The 21148-nt window shown below is 49.7% G+C and overlaps 1 long non-coding RNA gene and 1 pseudogene across 1 annotated transcript; both read right to left on the bottom strand.

Moving 5' to 3' along the window:
- Nucleotides 1–1973: 1973 nt before the first annotated feature.
- Nucleotides 1974–9724, bottom strand: LOC148390192 (janus kinase and microtubule-interacting protein 3-like; annotated as a pseudogene).
- A 722-nt stretch (nt 9725–10446) lies between these two features.
- Nucleotides 10447–18269, bottom strand: LOC148390191 (uncharacterized). The gene is made up of 3 exons (XR_015861614.1): nt 18195–18269; nt 10747–10776; nt 10447–10556 (listed from the first exon to the last, which is right to left on the bottom strand). It is a non-coding gene; the product is annotated as an uncharacterized LOC148390191 (long non-coding RNA).
- Between the last annotated feature and the right edge of the window lie 2879 nt (nt 18270–21148).

The following is a 21148-nucleotide window of genomic DNA, read 5'->3' as shown; positions in this document are numbered from 1 at the left end:
AATCGTCGAAATTCGACGTCCCCCACAAACGCCACGCTCACTCGCTTTTCAGGGCAACAAAAGTACTTCTTTTTAAAAACGATGAGTTGTACTTACCGTGTACGCTCTGGACGGTCCAGTTGCAAGCAGAAAATAAAAATATTTCTCTCGTTAGTCGTTTGTTACCATCCGCTGTGTCTTTGTCAACATCGCCGCCATTTTCCTACTTCCTGCTGCGAGCCACGCCCACGGATTTAAATTTGGGCGGAAGCTCTTTCCATTGGCGTCGTTTTCGCGTATAGCAAATCCGATTGGTTGGGAAGGGGGCACGGTTATGCAGCCGAGGGGTCCTGTGATCGGTGGGATGTAAAGTAGGCGTCGACGTCACGTCCGCGTCACGTGACCACGACGTGGCAGACGTCATATAGCAACCGCTGTTTTGTTTAGTAGACTTACAGTTGTTATGCATTGACATAATGGCGCACACACCAAATAGATTTAAATAAATTAAATAATTCTTCTGCCCACTCTCTTTTAAACAAGTTAACTCTCCCCGCGGATTTGAATTCCGGCGAAAGTTACGCCCATCGACGTCACGTATGTCACGTGACCACGACGTGGCAGATGTCATATAGCAACCGCTGTTTTGTTTAGTAGATTTACAGTTGTTATGCATTGGCATAATGGTGTGCACTCAAAATAGATTTAAATAAATTAAATATTTCTTCTGCCTACTCCCTTTTAAACAAGTTAACTCTGCCCACGTCCATTGACGTCTTGTCTGCGTCACGTGACCACGACGTAGCGACGTCATATAGTAACCGCTGTTTTGACCAGTAGACTTAGTTATTATGCGTTGACATAATGGCGCACTGGTTAGCATGGCCACCTCTTAAGCATGATGATGCGGGTTCGACGCCTGATCAATGTTAGCATGGAGTGAGCTGAAGTGCATGGCGCTGAAGATTTGAATCTTTGAAATGCGCTGAGGTCTGACATATCAGGCAGAATGGTTTGCCATCACGTTCAACAAAAAATAGAAACTTTCCCACTCTGATTAAAACGTCCTGTGTTCATCTACGTATTTTCGTTTTGCTGTGCATCTTTTCCCTGCCATTTCGAGAGCCCAATTGACACTCATAGTTTAAAGAAATGTGTTTGCCCATCCTACTTTGTGGAATTTCACCACATGCGCTTTTGACCAAAATACCAAATTGAACTCAAGTGAAGCCAACACGCACAACCCCCCCCCCCCCCCACACACACACACACACACACAAATGTTGATATGAACATAAAAGAGCCGCATGCGGTTCGGGAGTTGCGGCTTGGCCAAACCTGTACTATACAACTTTATTTGTATAAAATTTTCACAACAGCTGTCACACAAACAAAGCGGGAAAAACCGAAGACGTGCGTGTTCCGCCCACGCTGGATTTATTTGCACCTTTGAAAAGACACCGTATTGCCGCAGATGTGGCAAAGAGTACTTTTGGGCATCTGAGACGGAAGGATGTCCAAAGCATCACGTCACCTGCTCTGGTAGGCATGGTGGTGGGACGTTGAGGTCAACCGCTTTGGGGTTGGCTGACTCTTTGATCGCAGGATGCCACACACTTGAAGACAGAAGCAGAAAAGCAGAGCTAAATGCAAAATGTACTCACCGGTGACTCCAATTTTTTTCCCCCCTGAAGAAACAGCTGGACGGGTGGCCCCGGCTGGCCAGTGGGACTCTTGTTATTCTGACCCTTTTTAGTGCGCGTTTGGGGCAACAACCGTTTTTTGTGGCGCTCTCTTCTGGTTCAAAAGTGCCCTGCATGTGAATTTGCTTTTCCTGCCTTCTGATTGGATGAGCGCCGGTGTGACGCGGTGCCTCTGTCACCGTGGCGGGGGGTATACGTTGGCATCGGAGCGTCTGCCAACGTCTGAGACCGGCTGGCAGTGTATCGGAGGTGTCGAGTGCGGTGCCGCTGGAGCTCACTCACCAGCTGGTGTTAGGGCCACAGAATGAAGGCCAAGGAGAAGAATAGAAAGAGAAACAGAAACTTCTCCTCCAATTGTTTGATTTGTCTCTTCTGAGCTTCGATGAATTCTTTCAGCTCTTTGTTCCTCTAGGACGGACAAATGGAAAGTGGCATTCAAAAGCCAGTAAGCGTGCAAGTAAGTGCCGGGCTGGCTTTGGGCCCTTACCTGTTGCGCGCTGTGCAGCAGATCCATTCTCTCTTGGAGGATGCAAGCGTCGCGCTCCCTCAACTCGCACATCAGGGCTCGCTTCCATTGGTCCACGGCGCTCCTAAGCTCTTCTCTCTGATCCGCCGTCAGCACGTCATTCACGCCAGCGTGGCTGGCTTTTTCGCCGTCCGTGGCGGGGCAGTCCCGCTGCGGTAGCGCCTCGTACAACATGGCCTCCAGCTCCAGGATCCTCTGGGCCGCAATCCTCGTCCATCAGTGGTCCGGCGGGAGATTTGAGGGCGGCTTACCTTATGAGCCTGGTCCATGGAACACTTCCTGAAGTCCAACTCTTCATCCAGGTAGCCCTTCTGCTTGCAGAACATATCCTAGCACAGCTCAAGGTCAGAATTGTTGGGGCACATTGCCGGAGTTCCCCTTGGCTGATGTCGCGTGTCTGTCTACCTTCTCACTTTCAATGTCCAACATCTTCTGTTGAAGTGTTGACTTGGTCACTTTGATGTATTCTAACCACTGAGGAAAGGCTGCTGTCACATAAGCAGAATGCGAGAGCGTGCGTGGACGTGCGCGTTACCTTCTCGGCTAGGGTGAGAAGGGTCCTGGCGTGAATCACGACCACCTGCTCCTCGTTGGTGAGATTCTGCAAGAGCCCAAAGGCACAGCGTCAACAAGCTTCTTTCAGCGCAAAGCCTTCCAAAAGTCACATTTGAGCCGCCGAGTCTCGTGGAGTGCGAACATAAGGAGTTCGACATACACTTACGGCGTTATAGCCCAGGATGTCCAGCTTCTTCATCAGATCACTGATGACGATGTCCGGGGGAAAGGCGCAAGGAGCAATGTAAGGTGTTCTGGGACCTCGGGTTAAGGTTAGGGTTGCGAGGGACGCCTTACCTACGCTCACGCCCTCGGCCTCGCAGTAGATCTGCAAAGGGCTGAGGCCGTCTGGGAAACGGACTTGCAGAAACTTCAAGACGGGGGAGCGCCACTCCCTCTCCTGAAAGGCAGAGGCATGCATCCGTCCGTCCGTCCGTCCGTCCGTCACATCTCTGGCCTCAACACGCTTGTGCGAGTCTTCCCACCTCCAGCTCCAGGATGCGGAACTCAAGCAGTTCGTTTTGGTCTCGGATATCCTGGATGTGCTCTTTCAGACGCGCTTCTTCCGCCTCCATCCGCCTGACCTGAAAAGACAGTCAGACCTCATCTGCGGGGCTTCCCGACAGGTGTGACGCCAAGCGACTCCGCCCAGCGCCTTTCTTTCCGTCACCTTTTCGGCCAACTGCTGATTGCTCTGACGCAGCAGCTGCTTCTCCTCCACCCACTTGACATTCTAGAAGAGACAAACGCGTGGACAGCTTTGGAATGTTGTGTCATTTTCATCCACAAATTCTTTGGTTGACTGGAAAATGACATTTGCTTTTCTCCGCATTTTCCCAGCCACGTTCGGGGGGGGGGGGTTGGTCCAGTAATGCCAGACGGATGAGTGACTGAAGAATGTAGCTATTTTGTCTGAGAAAAAGGTGTGCTCATTGATGAGCTTACCTGTCCTTGTTGCTTCAGCGCTGACTCCAGATCTGCTACTCTGCTTTGATAGTGACCCATTTCTACCATCAGCTTTTCTCTGGTCTGAAAGGAGGAGGAGGGAGGCTCCTCCTCCTCCTTTCAGACCAGAGAACACCCGAGGCTGGGTGAGAACGGGGAGGCTGCGACCCGGCCGGGGGTTGCGGGAAGGGGCGCCACCTTGATCTCCTTCTCGGCGTCGTAGTCCCCTTTCGCTGGTCTGGGCTAGCAGAGCGTAGGCTCGTTGCAGCGCTTGATATTCTTGCGTCAGCTGGCGGTAGCGAAGCTCCGCCTCTTCATGCACACACCAATGCAACACAGCACTAGTACCAGAATCAGTCAGACCGGCGACAAAGCACCCGCGACGCAAAGACGAGTCCGATTCCAGGCTGAAGAGGAATGTTTGGTGCCAATACGCTGGCAGAAATGGCGGGCTACCTCTTCAGGTTCCGTGTCGGGGGTTCTGTCGGTGTGAAAAGACAAGGACGATCCGTCCGAGTCCACCAACACGTCTTCGTCGTAGCCGTAAAATGTTTCGATGACCTGCGGGCGCGGAAGCAAACATCTCTCTGAACAAACTGAAGCGACACCTCACGATGAATCGACGAGAGGAACGATAGCGAGAAAAAGGCCATTTCATCTTGCGCAACACCAAGCAGCCGCAAACAAACAGACTCACCTTGCAGGACCTCACGCTTTGTTCCTCCTCAGAGATTCTCGACGTCGGTATCGTAGCAGCAAATCTCTCTCCTGTCGACACAAATAATCCGCCTTTGAGATTCTTTGGATGCAAAGGGAACGAACGGCTCCGGCGCAGAAACAAACGCGACTCACAATGACATTTCTGACATGAGCTCCTGTCTCCAGAGCCTGAAAAACACGTCACCGGCGATGATTGGAGGGACGCTCGTCTTTTCCAAAAGTGACAACTACAGGGTGTGTCAGGGTTTTCCAGATTATCTTTATCGTATCATTGTGTTGCTTTGACTTTGACTGCGACCTGTAATAAATAATATTATTTATCCCTTATTTATCCCTATCGCTTATCCCTTCCTACACAAAGTCGTAAAACACCCCTTGCTATGTTTTGACTAGAGGTCAAGGGCTTCCTCTATTCAATCCACTCTTACACCCACCCTGTTTCTCTTAATTAAAATGCTCGTGCAGGAGCCGAGAGTCAGACTTCATTCGTACAACGGATGGACTCTCCACCTGCAGGTGTCCAAAAGAACTTACTTGTCTCCCGTGTGGTTCTTGCAAAATAAGTTGGAGCGAGCGCAACTCTAACAGGGTGCATTTTGCCACTAGCTGCCTACGGACAATGACGTCGCGCTCGCGGCTCATGGTTGACGGGCTGAGCAGCCGGGCAAGTCCGTCGTTTTCAGCGCACAGCGAGTGGCAAAGGCGCTGACAAAACGGGAGCTTTGAGCTGCTGAAAACGGCAAAACAAGTCTAAAGCGTGTTCAAACGCGTGCGCACAATGCTCCTGCTTGAAAGGTCGGAATTTAAGGGGCCAATTTTTTGGATGGCGGCCGCCGGCCAAGCTTTGGACGGAAAAGGTTTCCTGGCGACAGCGAGCGAGCGCGGCGCTGCCGTACGTGCACCGAGTCGCCTGCCTGAAGACCTTGGACAAGTCGTCGATGATGTGCCGCTGCTCCACAACTTGAAGGAACTCCATTTCACCGTCCCGCTGGCCGCAACCGCGGTCCAGGTCATTGAGCGAACTAGGCCTTCTCTGTGGAACACAAATGCAGTGGACTCTGTTGGCACGCCGCCGTTGTCCGCGTCGACTTACCAAGCTTGCCATCTCCTCGTTCTCCTGGGTGACAAAGCGCACTTTGTTTTCAAGGCGACACAGCACCAGCGAGAGTTCTTCATTCTTCCTGCTCAGGCGTTTGTTTTTGTACAGGAGTGGCAGAAACTGGCTTTCTGTTTCTCTCAGTCGCTTTAGCTGCAAGCATGAAGTGCGGGATGTGAAAGACGCACAACACGCGGGCCAGAACGTATCCATTCCTTTTGCATCGGTTTGAACGGAATCGTGGCTTTGGCTCCCAATAAAAGACATCTACCAGGCAACCGACTCGCCGCGCCGCTCAACTAATAAGCAAGCGCAATGGGTGCCTCGCTGGATGGCGCGCATCAAACGTAGCGCAAACCTTCAAGCGTGCCGTCAATAAATTACCAGTTCATTGCGCTCTTCAGAAAGCAGGGCGTTTCGATCCTCCAGTTTCCTGATGACTGCGCTGAGCTCAGCGATTTTCAGATGAAACCGTCGCGTGTCCCGATCCTCCTGAGACTGAAAACGCCCCGCAACACACACACACAAGCACTCGTTCAAAGTTCAAAACTGTTTTTGTGCTACCTTCCTCCAGCAACGAACTAAGTCATGCGTACTGCAAGTGTGTGATGAGGTGGCTTACGCAATGAAGAGGATTGCTAGTAGCGGCGTTGACCCCACTTCCAGGGTAGTTTAGGCCCGCCCTTTGGGAATCCCTCAGGGCAGCGATCTGCTGCTCGGCAGCCTGAGTCTGCAGCTGAAGGCGGTGGACGTGGCCGGCCCCAGGGCTTCATCCAAAACACTAACCGCTCTGTCTTTCAGCTTGATCTCATCCGTCTGGATGTACAAACGGGGAGCGCTCAGGCAGGCGGGCAAACTCATTTGCCAGAATTGTGACAAAAACAAAGAGAGCAACCGGCCAATTTTTTTCTTGAATCGACTAGAACACCTTTGCTGTGACAAAAGCGAAGCGAGCAACCGGACATTTTCTTCTTGTGAAATAGAATAGAATAGAATGCCTTAGGTGTCATTGCACTGCAGGTATACAACGAAATTGGGAACATAGCCACGCACCGCGCATCTGATCAGTCCTACCAGTCGGCGGATCTCCCTCTCGCAGTCTCTCTTGGTTCGGCTCAGCTCCTCCCGATGCTGGTGATGAGCCGATCGGAGCTCGGCCGCTCGGGACTGCCAGGCCTGCTGGGCCGCTGCCAGGGCTTCTTCCGCGCTCCTGGTGGAGGCGACACCGCTCGGTCTCCCGACACCGCCGCGTCTCCTCCACCTCCGCCAGCAAAGCGCCCCCCCTCCTCACCTGAGCAGACATTGCGCCACACCGGGCCGTTGAGACCGCAACGGAGCGCCGCGACGCTTACTGGGGACAAGCTACACAATACGGTAGCGGCCGCATCGAAGCCCGACGTGGCGTGCGGATAGTCAGACACGGATAGAGCGGATCACCTTGTCCATGGAGCCGTCCCTCAGGCTGAGGACCAAGGCATTCAGTCGCTGGATCTCTCCATCTTTGATTTTGATCACTCTCATCAGCTCCATTTCATGCTGCCGCAGTAATGTCTCCCTGGTAATGGCTAACTCTTTCTGCTTCTCCTCATGGAGTTTGCTTTTGAGTTCCGTCATGGCGGCGGTGGCACGGTGGTGCTCCGCCCGCAGGTCCTGACTTCTCTCTCTCTCCAGACAGCTGACCTGACATGACTTAGACTTAGACAAACTTTATTGTCATCTTGTCTGCACATGGTGCATACAAAACGAAATTCCGTTGCATACGTCTTACAACAAAGTAGTGATATTGCAGTTGAATAGAAGTAACATACCCTATGAAAATATATATATATACATATATACTATATATATATATATATATATATATATATATATATTAAAAATAAGTATAAAGTGCAGCAGTGATAATTATGCAATAGTGCAAGTAGGCAAAACAGTATTCAAGAGTGTGCAGAGGAATGCTAAACCATGTATTAAACTTCTATTTAAAGGGTTTATACAAGTTCAGTAAAGTTGGTAGTGCGAGATAGTGCAAGATAGAGGTCCGTAGTGTCATAAAGTACAGTTCTGTGAATGTGTGATGCAGAGTTCAGTTTAGAGCTCAACAGTTCTAGTGTTCAACAGTCTGATGACAGCAGGGAAAAAGCTGTTGCAGAACCTGGTGGACCTGCAGCGGATGCTGCAAACCTCTTCCCAGAGGGCAGCAGGGAGAACAGTCCATGGTGGGGGTGTGATGGGTCATTGATGATGTTACGGGCACGGGACATGCAGCGCTGAGATGAAATGTCCTGAATGGAGGGAAGAGGAGCCCCTATGATCCTCTCTGCTGTCCTCACCACTCTCCTCACGTTCTTCCAATCGGAGGCGGTGCAGCCTCCACACCACACAGAGAGACAGCTTGTCAGAATGCTCTCTATGGTGCTCCTGTAGAACGTCCTCATGATGGGTGGGGGCAGGTGGGCTCTCCTCATCCTCCGCAGGAAGTACAAGCGCTTCTGTGCCCTCTTGACCAGTGCCGTAGTGTTCATAGTCCAGGTGAGGTCTTCTGTGATGTGGACCCCCAGGAATTTGGTGGTGCTGACCACCTCCACAGCTGAGCTGTTGATGATCAGTGGAGCGTGGTGAGGCTGTTTTTTCCTGAAGTCGACGATGATCTCCTTCATCTTCTCCTCATTCAGGATCAGGCTGTTTTCTCTGCACCAGCCCACCAGCTGCTCCACCTCCTCTCTGTAGTCCAGGTCGTTGTTGTCTCTGATGAGCCCCACCACCGTTGTGTCGTCTGCTGACTTCACGATGTGATTGGTGGTGAACCTGAGGACGCAGTCGTGTGTCATCAGGGTGCACAGCAGGGGGCTCAGGACGCAGCCCTGAAGGGAGCCTGTGCTGAGGGTGATGACATCAGAGGTGTTCTGTCCGACCCGGACTGACTGAGGTCTGTTGGTGAGGAAGTCTAGCAGCCAGTTGCGAAGGGGGGTGTTGAAGCCCAGGTGTTCCAATTTTCCTACCAGATGCTGTGGGATGATGGTGTTAAACGCTGAGCTGAAGTCCAGGAACAGCCTCCGCACATGGGTGTTCTTCTCCTCCAGGTGAGCCAGGCTCAGGTGAAGAACGGAGGAGATGGCGTCCTGAGTGGAGCGGTTTTGCCGGTCGGCAAACTGGAACGGGTCAAATAATAGGGGGAGTCTGGAAACGATGTGACCTTTAAGCAGCCTTTCGAAGCACTTCATCATAACCGGAGTCAGTGCAACAGGCCGGTAATCATTAAATGAGGTGATTTGAGGTTTCTTCGGCACCGGAATGATGGAGGCAGTCTTAAAGCACGCCGGCACTGTGGCTTGGCCCAGCGAGGTGTTAAAAATGTCTGTGATGACCCCAGCCAGATGACTTGCACATTCCCTGAACACACGCCCAGGAATGTTGTCGGGGCCAGGGGCCTTACAGGGGTTGACTCTCCTCAGGGTCTTCAACACATCGGCGGAGTCAAGGCAGAGTACCTCCTCTTCCTGATGGGGGACAGTTTTAACTGCTGGAGTGCCGTTTAGTGCCTCGAACCTCCCAAAGAAGTTATTTAGACCATTTAGAAAGTCAGCATCAACTACACCCACCGGGGGGGGGGAGGGTGAGTTGTAGTCTGTAATCGCCCGTATGCCTTGCCACATACTCCTGATGTTTTTGACGTCGTGGAAACGATCCTGAAATTTTCGACTGCGGTCTCGCTTCGCTATCCTGATGGCACGGTTCAAGTTGGCTCTCGCTGTCCTCAGTGTCTCCTTGTCGCCAGACTTGAAGGCAGAGTTCCGCGCTCGTAGCGTTTGACGTACCTCCTCAGTCATCCAGGGTCGTTGGTTGCCCCGGGTGATGATATTCTTAGTGGTGCTGACGTCCTCGGTGCATTTGTTGATGTAGGCTGACACAGTCATGGCACACGCATGTCTAATCTACATCGGGAAAACTGGGAGGGAGGGAGGCAGGCAGGGAGGCAGGCAGGGAGGCAGGCAGGGAGGCAGGCAGTGTCTGTCTGTTGAGGTTTTCACCTTGTTCTTCTCCTGCTGAAGTTCTAACTGGACGTCCATCAGTTTGGTTCTCAGCTCGTCATTGGCGGCCTGAAGGGCGTCCGTTCGCTCCGCCTTGGCCCGCCCTGCCGGAGCTCGTTTGGACATCTCTTACTCGAGTCTCGCCCGGTCGTCAGTCAGAGATCACAACATTTGTACCTGGAGAGCACAAACGCAGCGCTGTTTTCCACTGGCTTCGAACTCAACTTCAATCGGTACCGTAACTTACAACATCATAAACATAGAACTAGCTTGACTTATTCATTGAATAAATGCATTTGGTTCTTCAAAACTGCATCACGCAACATAGCGTGACCGAGACGGCCGTTATCCACCTGCGTGAAGTTATTTGGTGAAATGAATGAGATGTTTAAGACACCATCGTTCTGTCTCTATGTAGATGAAGGTAAATAATCGATTGCTGAAGGTCCAAAGGTGTTGTGATAAACAAATAAACATATTAGTGATTAGTGACATATTTGTGATAAACATATTAGGCAGGATAATCACATATGTTAACGTGACTGCCCACACTGTATTTATTTATGGTTATTTGTTAAATCGAGTACTGTTAGACATGAAATAGGAAGTGTTTAACATAAATGGAAGACGAAAGGGGTACTCACCATTGTAGCTCCTGCTGGTCAATGATACGAGCCTCTTCTTGCAGTGGAAAACATACAGCCAACAAACACCGTGGAACCTAAAGGAATGAAATTAAACATTAACATTTAGCCTCAACCAACATTCACAGATACAACGCAACGCAAACTACACAAACGTAAATCTTTTTAAACACAATGAGTTGTACTTACCGTGTACGCTCTAGACGGTCCACTTGCAAGCAGAAAATAAAGATATTTCTGTTGATAATCGTCGTGTTTGTATCCGGTGTCTCGCTCAAGGCCATTGCGCCCACAGATTTGAATTTTGGCGAGAGTTCAGCCTATTAACGTCATTTCCGCGGTGTAATACCCGCATATCTGAAACGGCAAAGTTAAGAGTAGAGTTAAATAAAGTTTTTAGTCAACGCAATAATTTACAACCGTTGACCAGTCGAAATAATCGTCGAAATTTGGCGTCTGTGGCTGGAAGCAGACGCCGAGTTCGACATTCCTCCCAAACGCCACACTCCCTCGCTTTTCAGGGCTAAAAAAAAACAGTTGTAATTACCTTGTACGCTCTAGACGGTCAAGTTGCAAGCTGAAAACAAAAATATTTGCCTTGTTAGTCATCGTGTTACTAACCGCTGTGTCTTGTTTGCCAGAACTGCCGCTTTCCTACTTCCTGTTGCAAGCCACGCCCACGGATTATAATTTTGCCGTGAGTTCCGCCTATTGACGTCATGTCCGCGTCACATGACTGCGTCGTAATATTATCTAAAACTGTTTGTGCGGTATTGTGTTGTTCTGTGCGGTATTGTGTTATTCTGTGCGGCGTCGTGTTGTTCTGTGCGGCGTCGTGTTGTTCAGTGCGACGTCGTGTTGTTCAGTGCGGCATGGTGTTGTTCAGTGCGGCATGGTGTTGTTCAGTGCGGCATGGTGTTGTTCAGTGCGGCATGGTGTTGTTCAGTGCGGCATGGTGTTGTTCAGTGCGGCATGGTGTTGTTCAGTGCGGCATAATGTTGTTCAGTGCGCCATAATGTTGTTCAGTGCGGCATGGTGTTGTTCAGTGCGGGATGGTGTTGTTCAGTGCAGGATGGTGTTGTTCAGTGCGGCATGGTGTTGTTCAATGCGGCATGGTGTTGTTCAGTGCGGGATGGTGTTGTTCAGTGCGGCATGGTGTTGTTCAGTGCGGCATAATGTTGTTCAGTGCGGCATGGTGTTGTTCAGTGCGGCATGGTGTTGTTCAGTGCGGCATGGTGTTGTTCAGTGCGGCATGGTGTTGTTCAGTGCGGAATGGTGTTGTTCAGTGCGGCATGGTGTTGTTCAGTCCGGGATGGTGTTGTTCAATGCGGGATCGTGTTGTTCAGTGCGGGGTGGTGTTGTTCAGTGCGGGATGGTGTTGTTCAGTGCGGCATGGTGTTGTTCAATGCGGCATGGTGTTGTTCAGTGCGGGATGGTGTTGTTCATTGCGGCATGGTGTTGTTCAGTGCGGCATGGTGTTGTTCAGTGCGGCATGGTGTTGTTCAGTGCGGCATGGTGTTGTTCAGTGCGGCATAATGTTGTTCAGTGCGGCATGGTGTTGTTCAGTGTGGAAAGGTGTTGTTCAGTGCAGGATGGTGTTGTTCAGTGCGGCATGGTGTTGTTCAATGCAGGATCGTGTTGTTCAGTGCAGCATAATGTTGTTCAGTGCAGCATGGTGTTGTTCAGTGCGGCATGGTGTTGTTCAATGCGGCATGGTGTTGTTCACTGCGGGATGGTGTTGTTCAATGCGGGATCGTGTTGTTCAGTGCGGCATAATGTTGTTCAGTGCAGCATGGTGTTGTTCAGTGCGGCATGGTGTTGTTCAGTGCGACATAATGTTGTTTAGTGCGGCGTAATGTTGTTCAGTGCGGCATAATGTTGTTCAGTGCGGCATGGTGTTGTTCAGTGCGGCATGGTGTTGTTCAGTGCGGCATGGTGTTGTTCAGTGCAGGATGGTGTTGTTCAGTGCGGCATGGTGTTGTTCAATGCGGCATGGTGTTGTTCAGTGCGGGATGGTGTTGTTCAGTGCAGGATGGTGTTGTTCAGTGCGGCATGGTGTTGTTCAGTGCGGAATGGTGTTGTTCAGTGCGGCATGGTGTTGTTCAGTGCGGCATGGTGTTGTTCAGTGCAGGATGGTGTTGTTCAATGCGGGATCGTGTTTTTCAGTGCGGCATGGTGTTGTTCAGTGCGGGATGGTGTTGTTCAGTGCGGCATAATGTTGTTCAGTGCGGCATGGTGTTGTTCAGTGCGGCATGGTGTTGTTCAGTGCGGCATGGTGTTGTTCAGTGCGGCATGGTGTTGTTCAGTGCGGCATAATGTTGTCCAGTGCGCCATAATGTTGTTCAGTGCGGCATGGTGTTGTTTAGTGCGGGATGGTGTTGTTCAGTGCAGGATGGTGTTGTTCAGTGCGGCATGGTGTTGTTCAATGCAGCATGGTGTTGTTCAGTGCGGGATGGTGTTGTTCAGTGCGGCATGGTGTTGTTCAGTGTGGCATAATGTTGTTCAGTGCGGCATGGTGTTGTTCAGTGCGGCATGGTGTTGTTCAGTGCGGCATGGTGTTGTTCAGTGCGGCATGGTGTTGTTCAGTGCGGAATGGTGTTGTTCAGTGCGGCATGGTGTTGTTCAGTGCGGGATGGTGTTGTTCAATGCGGGATCGTGTTGTTCAGTGCGGGGTGGTGTTGTTCAGTGCAGGATGGTGTTGTTCAGTGCAGGATGGTGTTGTTCAGTGCGGCATGGTGTTGTTCAATGCAGGATCGTGTTGTTCAGTGCAGCATAATGTTGTTCAGTGCAGCATGGTGTTGTTCAGTGCGGCATGGTGTTGTTCAATGCGGCATGGTGTTGTTCAGTGCGGGATGGTGTTGTTCAGTGCGGCATGGTGTTTTTCAGTGCGGCATAATGTTGTTCAGTGCGGCATGGTGTTGTTCAGTGCGGCATGGTGTTGTTCAGTGCAGGATGGTGTTGTTCAGTGCGGCATGGTGTTCAATGCAGGATCGTGTTGTTCAGTGCAGCATAATGTTGTTCAGTGCAGCATGGTGTTGTTCAGTGCGGCATGGTGTTGTTCAATGCGGCATGGTGTTGTTCACTGCGGGATGGTGTTGTTCAATGCGGGATCGTGTTGTTCAGTGCGGCATAATGTTGTTCAGTGCAGCATGGTGTTGTTCAGTGCGGCATGGTGTTGTTCAGTGCGACATAATGTTGTTTAGTGCGGCATAATGTTGTTCAGTGCGGCATAATGTTGTTCAGTGCGGCATGGTGTTGTTCAGTGCGGCATGGTGTTGTTCAGTGCGGCATGGTGTTGTTCAGTGCAGGATGGTGTTGTTCAGTGCGGCATGGTGTTGTTTAATGCGGCATGGTGTTGTTCAGTGCGGGATGGTGTTGTTCAGTGCAGGATGGTGTTGTTCAGTGCGGCATGGTGTTGTTCAGTGCGGAATGGTGTTGTTCAGTGCGGCATGGTGTTGTTCAGTGCGGCATGGTGTTGTTCAGTGCAGGATGGTGTTGTTCAATGCGGGATCGTGTTGTTCAGTGCGGCATGGTGTTGTTCAGTGCGGCATGGTGTTGTTCAGTGCGGCATAATGTTGTTCAGTGCGGCATGGTGTTGTTCAGTGCGGCATGGTGTTGTTCAGTGCGGCATGGTGTTGTTCAGTGCGGCATGGTGTTGTTCAGTGCGGCATAATGTTGTCCAGTGCGCCATAATGTTGTTCAGTGCGGCATGGTGTTGTTTAGTGCGGGATGGTGTTGTTCAGTGCAGGATGGTGTTGTTCAGTGCGGCATGGTGTTGTTCAATGCGGCATGGTGTTGTTCAGTGCGGGATGGTGTTGTTCAGTGCGGCATGGTGTTGTTCAGTGCGGCATAATGTTGTTCAGTGCGGCATGGTGTTGTTCAGTGCGGCATGGTGTTGTTCAGTGCGGCATGGTGTTGTTCAGTGCGGCATGGTGTTGTTCAGTGCGGAATGGTGTTGTTCAGTGCGGCATGGTGTTGTTCAGTGCGGGATGGTGTTGTTCAATGCGGGATCGTGTTGTTCAGTGCGGGGTGGTGTTGTTCAGTGCAGGATGGTGTTGTTCAGTGCAGGATGGTGTTGTTCAGTGCGGCATGGTGTTGTTCAATGCAGGATCGTGTTGTTCAGTGCAGCATAATGTTGTTCAGTGCAGCATGGTGTTGTTCAGTGCGGCATGGTGTTGTTCAATGCGGCATGGTGTTGTTCAGTGCGGGATGGTGTGTTTCAGTGCGGCATGGTGTTTTTCAGTGCGGCATAATGTTGTTCAGTGCGGCATGGTGTTGTTCAGTGCGGCATGGTGTTGTTCAGTGCGACATAATGTTGTTCAGTGCGGCATAATGTTGTTCAGTGCGGCATGGTGTTGTTCAGTGCGGCATGGTGTTGTTCAGTGCGGCATGGTGTTGTTCAGTGCGGCATGGTGTTGTTCAGTGCAGGATGGTGTTGTTCAGTGCAGGATGGTGTTGTTCAATGCGGCATGGTGTTGTTCAGTGCGGGATGGTGTTGTTCAGTGCAGGATGGTGTTGTTCAGTGCGGCATGGTGTTGTTCAGTGCGGAATGGTGTTGTTCAGTGCGGCATGGTGTTGTTCAGTGCGGCATGGTGTTGTTCCGTGCAGGATGGTGTTGTTCAATGCGGGATGGTGTTGTTCAGTGCGGGATGGTGTTGTTCAGTGCAGGATGGTGTTGTTCAGTGCGGCATTGTGTTGTTCAATGCGGCATGGTGTTGTTCAGTGCAGGATGGTGTTGTTCAGTGCGGCATGGTGTTGTTCAATGCGGCATGGTGTTGTTCAATGCGGCATGGTGTTGTTCAGTGCGGCATGGTGTTGTTCAGTGCGGCATGGTGTTGTTCAGTGCAGCGTAATGTTGTTCAGTGCGGCATGGTGTTGTTCAGTGCGGAATGGTGTTGTTCAGTGCGGCATGGTGTTGTTCAGTGCGGGATGGTGTTGTTCAGTGCGGCATGGTGTTGCTCAGTGCGGCATGGTGTTGTTCAGTGCGGGATGGTGTTGTTCATTGCGGCATGGTGTTGTTCAGTGCGGCATGGTGTTGTTCAGTGCGGCATGGTGTTGTTCAGTGCGGCATAATGTTGTTCAGTGCGCCATAATGTTGTTCAGTGCGGCATGGTGTTGTTCAGTGCGGGATGGTGTTGTTCAGTGCAGGATGGTGTTGTTCAGTGCGGCATGGTGTTGTTCAATGCGGGATCGTGTTGTTCAGTGCGGCATGGTGTTGTTCAGTGCGGCATGGTGTTGTTCAGTGCGGCATGGTGTTGTTCAGTGCGGCATAATGTTGTTCAGTGCGGCATAATGTTGTTCAGTGCGGCATAATGTTGTTCAGTGCGGCATAATGTTGTTCAGTGCGGCATAATGTTGTTCAGTGCGGGATGGTGTTGTTCATTGCGTCATGGTGTTGTTCAGTGCGGCATGGTGTTGTTCAGTGCGGCATGGTGTTGTTCAGTGCGGGATGGTGTTGTTCAGTGCAGGATGGTGTTGTTCAGTGCGGCATGGTGTTGTTCAGTGCGGCATGGTGTTGTTCATTTCGGCATAATGTTGTTCAGTGCGGCATAATGTTGTTTAGTGCGGCATGGTGTTGTTCAGTGCGGGATGGTGTTGTTCAGTGCGTTATAATGTTGTTCAGTGCGGCATGGTGTTGTTCAGTGCGGCATGGTGTTGTTCAGTGCGGCATGGTGTTGTTCAGTGCGGCATAATGTTGTTCAGTGCGGCATAATGTTGTTCAGTGCGGCATGGTGTTGTTCAGTGCGGGATGGTGTTGTTCAGTGCGGGATGGTGTTGTTCAGTGCGGCATGGTGTTCAATGCAGAATGGTGTTGTTCAGTGCAGGATGGTGTTGTTCAGTGCGGCATGGTGTTGTTCAGTGCGGCATAATGTTGTTTAGTGCGGCATGGTGTTGTTCAGTGCGGGATGGTGTTGTTCAGTGCGTTATAATGTTGTTCAGTGCGGCATGGTGTTGTTCAGTGCGGCATGGTGTTGTTCAGTGCGGCATGGTGTTGTTCAGTGCGGCATAATGTTGTTCAGTGCGGCATAATGTTGTTCAGTGCGGCATGGTGTTGTTCAATGCGGCATGGTGTTGTTCAATGCGGCATGGTGTTGTTCAGTGCGGCATGGTGTTGTTCAGTGCGGCATGGTGTTGTTCAGTGCAGCGTAATGTTGTTCAGTGCGGCATGGTGTTGTTCAGTGCGGAATGGTGTTGTTCAGTGCGGCATGGTGTTGTTCAGTGCGGGATGGTGTTGTTCAGTGCGGCATGGTGTTGCTCAGTGCGGCATGGTGTTGTTCAGTGCGGGATGGTGTTGTTCATTGCGGCATGGTGTTGTTCAGTGCGGCATGGTGTTGTTCAGTGCAGCGTAATGTTGTTCAGTGCGGCATGGTGTTGTTCAGTGCGGAATGGTGTTGTTCAGTGCGGCATGGTTTTGTTCAGTGCGGGATGGTGTTGTTCAGTGCGGCATGGTGTTGCTCAGTGCGGCATGGTGTTGTTCAGTGCGGGATGGTGTTTTTCATTGCGGCATGGTGTTGTTCAGTGCGGCATGGTGTTGTTCAGTGCGGCATGGTGTTGTTCAGTGCGGCATAATGTTGTTCAGTGCGCCATAATGTTGTTCAGTGCGGCATGGTGTTGTTCAGTGCGGGATGGTGTTGTTCAGTGCAGGATGGTGTTGTTCAGTGCGGCATGGTGTTGTTCAATGCGGGATCGTGTTGTTCAGTGCGGCATGGTGTTGTTCAGTGCGGCATGGTGTTGTTCAGTGCGGCATGGTGTTGTTCAGTGCGGCATGGTGTTGTTCAGTGCGGCATAATGTTGTTCAGTGCGGCATAATGTTGTTCAGTGCGGCATAATGTTGTTCAGTGCGGCATAATGTTGTTCAGTGCGGCATAATGTTGTTCAGTGCGGGATGGTGTTGTTCATTGCGGCATGGTGTTGTTCAGTGCGGCATGGTGTTGTTCAGTGCGGCATGGTGTTGTTCAGTGCGGGATGGTGTTGTTCAGTGCAGGATGGTGTTGTTCAGTGCGGCATGGTGTTGTTCAGTGCGGCATGGTGTTGTTCATTTCGGCATAATGTTGTTCAGTGCGGCATAATGTTGTTTAGTGCGGCATGGTGTTGTTCAGTGCGGGATGGTGTTGTTCAGTGCGTTATAATGTTGTTCAGTGCGGCATGGTGTTGTTCAGTGCGGCATGGTGTTGTTCAGTGCGGCATGGTGTTGTTCAGTGCGGCATAATGTTGTTCAGTGCGGCATAATGTTGTTCAGTGCGGCATGGTGTTGTTCAGTGCGGGATGGTGTTGTTCAGTGCGGGATGGTGTTGTTCAGTGCGGCATGGTGTTCAATGCGGAATGGTGTTGTTCAGTGCAGGATGGTGTTGTTCAGTGCGGCATGGTGTTGTTCAGTGCGGCATAATGTTGTTCAGTGCGGCATGGTGTTGTTCAGTGCGGCATGGTGTTGTTCAGTGCGGCATGGTGTTGTTCAGTGCGGCATAATGTTCAGTGCGGCATGGTGTTGTTCAGTGCGGCATGGTGTTGTTCAGTGCGGCATAATGTTCAGTGCGGCATAATGTTGTTCAGTGCGGCATGGTGTTGTTCAGTGCGGGATGGTGTTGTTCAGTGCAGGATGGTGTTGTTCAGTGCGGCATGGTGTTCAGTGCGGGATGGTGTCTTTCAGTGCGGCATGGTGTCGTTCAGTGCGGCATGGTGTCTTTCAGTGCGGCATGGTGTCGTTCAGTGAGGCATGGTGTTGTTCAGTGCGGCATGGTGTTTAGTGCGGCATGGTGTTGTTCAGTGCGGGATGGTGTTGTTCAGTGTGGCATGGTGTTCAGTGCGGCATGGTGTTGTTCAGTGCGGTATCGTGTTGTTCAGTGCGGTATCGTGTTTCTCAGTGCGGTATCGTGTTGTTCAGTGCAGTACCGTTGTGTTGTTCGTATTGTGTTTAACACTTAGCCTCTAACACTTAGCCTCTAACACTTAGCCTCTAGCATCTAGAAGGTAAATAAATAGGAAGGAAGGACTCACCGGTGACGTCTTCGCCCACGTCCAAGCGTTGTACTTTGTATTTTCATCCTTCTGACAGTGGAAAACATAGCCAACAAACACCGTGGAACCTAAACGAATGAAAGAAAACTATCATTTGGCCACAACCAACATTCACAGATACAACACAATGTGACGTGCGGGGTTGAGGTTAAAGGTTGAGTGAAGGGCCCTCGTTTTAAACTACTTTTTTGAAAAGGATTGGGAACAAGTAAGACGTATTTAATTTATTTAATGGGAAGTAGTAAGAGCTATTGAATTTAATCTATGTATTATATTCTATTGTATTGTATTCTGTTGTATTCTTTTGGATTGTATTCACACTAACCCCACTAAAACTTCAGCCCACAAAAACTCGCCTCTGGCGCCTAGCCTCTGGCACTTAGCCTCTAACACTTAGCCTTTAACACTTAGCCTTTAACACTTAGCCTTTAACACTTAGCCTAGAAGGTGAATAAATAGGGTTAAAGGTTGAGTGAAGGGACCTCGTTTTAAACTACTTTTTTGAAAAGGAGTGGGAACAAGTAAGACGTATTTAATTTATTTAATGGGAAGTAGTAAGACTTATTAAATTTATTTAATCTACTTTTCTTCCCAGGCAAAATTTGATGTGCTGCAATTCCAAATTTCCAAAGTGAATGAAGGAATGAAGTCCTTTAAATTATGATTTTGTATAAATACTAGGCATTAACACAAAATCGACGGCACAAAATGGGCAGACTTTACTTGTTTGAAAAGGACTGGTTACAAGACAGACTTTTTTAATTTATTTAATGGGAAGAAGACTTATTTAGTTTAATTGATCTATTTTTGTTCCCTGGCAAAATTCGATTTGCTGCAATTCCAAATTTCCAAAGTGAATGAAGGAAAGAAGTCGTTTAAATTATGATTTTGTTTAAATACTAGGCATAGACACAAAATCTACGGCACAAAATGGGCAGACTTTACTTGTTTGAAGAGGACTGGTTGCAAGACAGACTTTTCTGATTTATTTAATGGGAAGAAGACTTATTTAATTTATTTAATCTATTTTTGTTCCCTGGCAAAATTGGATTTGCTGAAATTGTATTTTGCCAAATCTTGCCTTGAGACCTGATAGGAAGTATTAAACGCTTAGTTAAATCAATACAAGTTGGTAATAAGAGCGAGTAATGTTGGTTGAACCGATGAATGAAGGTTGAAAGCAATTTAAATTATGACTTTGTATAAATACTAGATATTAACAGAACATCTACTGCGCGAAATGGGCAGAGTTTACTTGTTTGAGAAGGAGTGGCTTATTCAAAACTAAGATTTATTTAATCTGTTTGTTCCCAGGCAAAATTGGATGTGATGCAATTCCAAATTTCACCACATGATGGTGCCCAATTTAAACAAGAACAACACCATGCCGCAATGAACAACACCATCCCGCACTGAACAACACCATGCCGCATTGAACAACACCATGCCGCACTGAACAACACCATCCCGCACTGAACAACACCACCCCGCACTGAACAACACGATCCCGCATTGAACAACACCATCCCGGACTGAACAACACCATGCCGCACTGAACAACACCATTCCGCACTGAACAACACCATGCCGCACTGAACAACACCATGCCGCACTGAACAACACCATGCCGCACTGAACAACACCATGCCGCACTGAACAACATTATGCCGCACTGAACAACACCATGCCGCACTGAACAACACCATCCCGCACTGAACAACACCATGCCGCATTGAACAACACCATGCCGCACTGAACAACACCATCCTGCACTGAACAACACCATCCCGCACTGAACAACACCATGCCGCACTGAACAACATTATGGCGCACTGAACAACATTATGCCGCACTGTACAACACCATGCCGCACTGAACAACACCATGCCGCACTGAACAACACCATGCCGCACTGAACAACATTATGCCGCACTGAACAACATTATGCCGCACTGAACAACACCATGCCGCACTGAACAACACCATGCCGCACTGAACAACACCATGCCGCACTGAACAACACGACGTCGCACTGAACAACACGACGCCGCACAGAACAACACGACGCCGCACAGAATAACACAATACCGCACAGAACAACACAATACCGCACAAACAGTTTTAGATAATATTACGTCGCAGTCATGTGACGCGGACATGACGTCATTAGGCGGAACTCACGGCAAAATTATAATCCGTGGGCGTGGCTTGCAACAGGAAGTAGGAAAGCGGCAGTTCTGGCAAACAAGACACAGCGGTTAGTAACACGATGACTAACAAGGCAAATATTTTTGTTTTCAGCTTGCAACTTGACCGTCTAGAGCGTACAAGGTAATTACAACTGTTTTTTTTTAGCCCTGAAAAGCGAGGGAGTGTGGCGTTTGGGAGGAATGTCGAACTCGGCGTCTGCTTCCAGCCACAGACGCCAAATTTCGACGATTATTTCGACTGGTCAACGGTTGTAAATTATTGCGTTGACTAAAAACTTTATTTAACTCTACTCTTAACTTTGCCGTTTCAGATATGCGGGTATTACACCGCGGAAATGACGTCAATAGGCTGAACTCTCGCCAAAATTCAAATCTGTGGGCGCAATGGCCTTGAGCGAGACACCGGATACAAACACGACGATTATCAACAGAAATATCTTTATTTTCTGCTTGCAAGTGGACCGTCTAGAGCGTACACGGTAAGTACAACTCATTGTGTTTAAAAAGATTTACGTTTGTGTAGTTTGCGTTGCGTTGTATCTGTGAATGTTGGTTGAGGCTAAATGTTAATGTTTAATTTCATTCCTTTAGGTTCCACGGTGTTTGTTGGCTGTATGTTTTCCACTGCAAGAAGAGGCTCGTATCATTGACCAGCAGGAGCTACAATGGTGAGTACCCCTTTCGTCTTCCATTTATGTTAAACACTTCCTATTTCATGTCTAA

This window comes from Syngnathus floridae, chromosome 12 (assembly GCF_059516105.1).
Source record: "Syngnathus floridae isolate MCC-2025c chromosome 12, RoL_Sflo_1.0, whole genome shotgun sequence".
Lineage (NCBI taxonomy): Eukaryota > Metazoa > Chordata > Actinopteri > Syngnathiformes > Syngnathidae > Syngnathus > Syngnathus floridae.
The sequence above is the reverse complement of the archived record's forward strand: the minus strand, read 5'-3'. Positions and strand labels throughout refer to the sequence as shown.